Source organism: Porites lutea, chromosome 3, assembly GCF_958299795.1.
Source record: "Porites lutea chromosome 3, jaPorLute2.1, whole genome shotgun sequence".
In the NCBI taxonomy this organism is placed as follows: Eukaryota; Metazoa; Cnidaria; class Anthozoa; order Scleractinia; family Poritidae; genus Porites; species Porites lutea.
Window position 1 is genome coordinate 28835301 of NC_133203.1, and position 5125 is coordinate 28840425.

At 38.4% G+C, this 5125-nt stretch overlaps 1 pseudogene; it reads right to left on the reverse strand.

Annotated features, from left to right (window-relative positions):
* Positions 1-324: 324 nt before the first annotated feature.
* On the reverse strand, positions 325-3575 carry LOC140932113 (uncharacterized; annotated as a pseudogene).
* Positions 3576-5125: the final 1550 nt, after the last annotated feature.

Consider the following 5125-nt stretch of genomic DNA (forward strand, 5'->3'; position numbering starts at 1 on the left):
CCCTGACCCAAGCAAAACTGTCAGAGGTGAGGTTTTGCTTCACAAGGCTTCATCATTCTGTTCTGATGGTAAAAGGGATTGCTTTTTTCATTTGGTTCGTTGATTGTACGCTCTCTAACAACAATTATCATATGCCATGGAAAGCAATTTAAGATATTTTCATTGAAAACCAGTTGTTGGTTAGGGAGGGTTCAGTGCGAGCAACTAATTTGCTCAGTTAACTCTGTGTAAAAATAAAAGGATAACAGACAAATTCATTCAAGAGTCTCGCTAGTCGCAGCTTATCTCACTTAGAACAACATACTTCATTATACTTATTTTTCATTATGCATCCATTTTCTTACTTCTTTGCTTGCGAAGCACTGACTCAGCCAGAACAATGCTCCCGAACCAAGATGAAGCCTTTGTTCTTTTATTAAAGGCGAAAGTCATGAAAAACGAATAAAATAATGGGGCTCTAACTTTCCATTCTTCACACACGTGTTGCAGATCAAAATCTGTCAAACCTTCCTTGGTAGAGCAAAGTTCCAATACTTCCTTCTTCAACATACCCAGTGTTTTCTCTATGGTGGTCGCCAATGGGCTCACAGTTCACAGCTGCATTAGCGAGTGAACAAGCGCCTTTCAAATGAGTTGATAGCTACCGTGGAGGGATTTATTCAAATGCTTACTAGGAAAACTTTTAGAAAGCTTTAGGTTGGAAGTCTGCAGATTACCTTCACAGTTCCTTGATAACTTGCGCGGATTGGAAGTGACAACTTTGCGAATATGTGCGATGGCATTTATGGACGTGTTTCAGCAACTCGCAACTGTTACTCTGAATTTGTCTTAAGAAGTGCAAAATGGCTCATCCAAAACACAGCATTGGCCAACAGATAGGGCAACAGTCAAAGCCCTGGACGAAAAAGTACAAGTGGTAGCCTCAGAAAAGTACAGTACTTTTGCAACGTGTTGACTGTTCTACACATTTGTCGACTTGTTTTGTGACGTCTTCCTTTGCATCATCTTTACATAGTCTCTTCACACGGTGAACAGTTGGTTTATAAACCTTCTCTTATTCACTTTTCGCTTTGGTAAGGTTTTCTAATGCATGCTTATATTTTGTCAATCTCTGGTAGCACTGTGCTGTACAGATGAATAATTTTTTGCTTGCTCACATTCACATTTAGTGCAGATTTTATAATCTCGCAAAAGTCAATTGATGATTTTCTAAGAATATACAACTTTTCTTTCTTTGATACAACTGTTGAACAAATAAAACAAGTCAAGAAAATTCGCTGGAAAGTTTTTCGCTGCAATTTGATTGGTTCAATTTAAAACAATAACAGTGATATGATTGGTCAATTGCCTGTACCAAAAAACAAAGGGAAAGGAATGAGGCTCGAAAGAATGCAGCCATTTGTGGAGAGGCCTTGCATGATGAGGCTAAAAACCGCTGTGAAGGAGACTAATGGTAGCCCTGTTGCCTTGCAAACAGTAATACTATTTCCTTGTAACATTTTTGTAGTATTCTAGCACAGGAAAGAGAGTAATATATTCAACTGTTTGCTAGACATGTCGAAATATGTTATTTATCTGCAGCATCTTGGCAGTTTTCATCGAATCCCATATACACTAGTAAAAGTAAATGTTGCCATATGTTTTCTAATAGGTCATACTGTTGGGAGATGTTTGTTTTGGTTTAGACAGAGGATGAGAAACCAGATTAGGAAAGGATGTCTTATCGAAAGAGCCACAGATTCCTTATGAGCCTTTCATTCCAGAAGATAGAAGTTATTTATTTTACGAAGAAGCAGATAACACAAAAAACTGTCTTGTGGTTGGTTTTCTACTTGATACTGTTGCACGTTGCAACGAAAAATAAATTTCAATGTCCTCCTAGGTCACAATAAATATGAACATGCAACGTTTCTTTATTAACAAACCTAGAACAGCCGCTAGCGACGTATTAGATTTTCTAATAAAATCTGCCCTTTCCGTCTTCTCCTTCAAAAATCTAATTTACAAAGTTGGACTTCTGAGAATGGCTAGTCTGTCTCGCCTGGCGAGTCATAAACTTCAAAAAATTCGGCATACACTTGTCTACAATGTTCTCTCACTTGCAGTCGATATCTTGGTGTGGCATGTAAAAAGTAAAAATAACCTGAATTGTGATAATTGTCAATAGAGAGTTCCGTGGAAGCTTATCTTAGACAATGCGAACACAAAAATTCATCGCTATAAGTATTGACCCACATTGCAGAATTACAAAATGGTCTTTGCTCTAATTCAGCCAAACACGATCTGAAACACAAACAAAAAAAATCTAATCATCGGATATCCAAAATTTAAGATCGACATAGCGGGTAAACGCATTTCTATGACCACGCCAAAAATATAATAAGTTGTTAATCCAATGTATCTCAAATCCTAGAACTGTTCCGATTTCTTTGATCACACCAAGACACCGTCTACAATAAAAAATCATAGAATTCATCATCGCGAAACAGAAACGGCATTTCTACTCTTAAATGCGCATATGTACCCTCAAAACGATCTAACGCTTCGTCTGCATTTTGAATATACGGTTGGTTCAATAAATACAAATCATCAATGGTTTAATGAAATAAAGCAATTCGTGTTCTATAAGTACATTGTTCAGTAGAATAAGCCCATTTGGTGAGCCGCAGATAGGTAAACTTCGAATATCTTGCATTCATTTTCTAAAATTAAAAAGAAACACCTAAGGATTCCAGTACACGATTTTCTAAATAGAAAATTTTATGCAACACTCTTTTTCTAGCATATAATTGAAAAATTTGTTGTCTTTCTAATTCAAAATCTACAACTTCATTTCTAACTTCGCTTGTCCTTCAATCGTGACCCCCTCCACCATGAGTCTCATGCAATGTGAGCAGGGAAAATGTTCGCTAAACGATACCCACAAAGCAGAATGACACAGCTTGCGAGTTTTTTGTGCTCTTAAGGTTTTTCTGTGCCAGAAATACAAGGATACAAAACATTCATTTTATGCTCTTCGGCGTTTTTGTCTACAAACTTTCCTTGTAATTTCAAGCGCCATCCGTCTAAGGTTAAACGATTTTGTGTAACTCTTTCACATTGCAAACAGGTAGAATTGTCTCTTGTTGCATGCATCCATTTCATTTTTCGGCAATACGTTAACGCTTTTAGCTACTTGAGCCTGTTTACAACATTTCTAAAACAAGAAAAAACTAACATTCAACAAGTGTGTCTAAAAACACGTTTTTCGTTCTAACATCATAAGATACACTTTGGTCTTGACGCTCAACCACTCTACATCTTTGATCCAAAAGAGCGAATCCAATACTTGTCTAAGAATGCAACATTACTGGGGTAAATGTTTTGGCAGCATACCATGCTTTGATGAAACGGAATTCTTTGACCACATACCTGAACTTGATGCGATGGTGTTGGCGAAATTTGTTCAGTTGTTCTTCATAATCTCTTGCTTCAAGTTGTTTGGCAGGCGGATGCCAAGGCACCAGGAAGGTTCTGGCCATCAGTGCTGGATTAGGTACGGCTTGTAAGGCAAGTTCTTGAAGAGCTTTCATCATGCTGGAAAAGTGCTTCTGCTTCGTTCAAAGGTTGTCGAATGACTGATGAAAAAGCATGTGTAAGGTATTACCTTAAACACGGTCTGTTGCTATGATGATGTGACGTAATAAACGGTGATTGGTGCGGTTTGAGGTAGGATTAATCTAATTGCAAATGAGCGGCTTTTTTGAGCCGGCTTCCAAGTAATTACTTCGCTCTCTTTTGACTTTAATGAAACATGACCCCCTTTTTCAAGTTTTGCGACAGCCCCGTTTTAAAAAGACTAAAATTTTTTTTTTTCATTTTCAACCATGGCGAGCCCATTTGAAACATGCAATACCATCCTGACGCAAGAACAAGCAGATCACGTTAACGAACTACATGTTTTTATCACCAAACATCCACGAACCTCAAAGTTTTGGTTGACGTTCAACGTATCGTCCACTTTAGCCGATTTGTCCACGAAAACCTGGGAAGAGGACAATGAAGATGTCGAACTTTTAGAAGACGGCTGGAAAAAAGGACATGGGCATTATTACTTATACGTGTTCGCTGTCCACAAAACGATTGGGAGGGATCCTGAAGGTTTTCCCTCGAAACACATCGCTTTTCGTTACTCCGAAAAACATGAGGGTAATAATTGGGAAATTGTAACAGCTTACCCTTTCACGCGCACGTACCATACAATATTTTTGAGTAAGTGCAAACCGTGGTTACGTCAGTCCTTCATTGTAAGAACTCAAAACCAAAGGGCTCTTTTAGGAGCCAACAGCTGACTAAAAGTCATGACCAATACTCAGAGTACCACGTGCAATAAACCCTGCACGTGCTTGCTGACTCAGTGAATTTACATGTTCTTTGTCTTTTTCTAGACTAACATTAGCATACGAAACCACTGACTGGAACGGGTAGCTTATAAAATAAAACGCGTTTCAACTTAGATTACTCAACAGAGTCGACATGTCTCACAAGTTACTACTTCATTCTGCTAGAGCAAAAGCTTTCCAGCGCCTGATGAGAACAAAAGGCATGAAGCCTCAAATCTGCCTCCTGTCTTCTTTTGGTCCCGTGGTTTGCAAAATGTTTATGACTGATTCGTTCCAGACAATGTTGGAGCATGATCCGAATCTGAAGATCATGATTCCGCCTGATAAAGTAATGAATCGTCTGAATGCTGTGAAGAAGAGGATTGTTCTTTTCATCTGCTACGGTGTGATGGACTATTGCGCTGTAAGCTTTATTCATCCATATGCTGACTACCAAGTAACCAATGAAGCAGACTACAACGTAACATATCAACAGAATCGACCTGCATTCATGCTATCCAAGTTTCATTGAAAAGACAATCACAAAGAACAAACGGCTCTTTTAGGAGCCACCACTTGAATAAAAGTTATAACCAATACTCAGAAAGACTTGGTAGTATAGTGGCTTAGTATTCCTGCTTGTCACGCACATGGCCAGGGTTTGAATCCCCGCGAAGTTGACACATAAAAGTGATCTATGTTCTTTATGATCATAGACTTCTGTTGTGTACTTTATTTTTTCTTCTTCTTTCGGCCGTGAATAT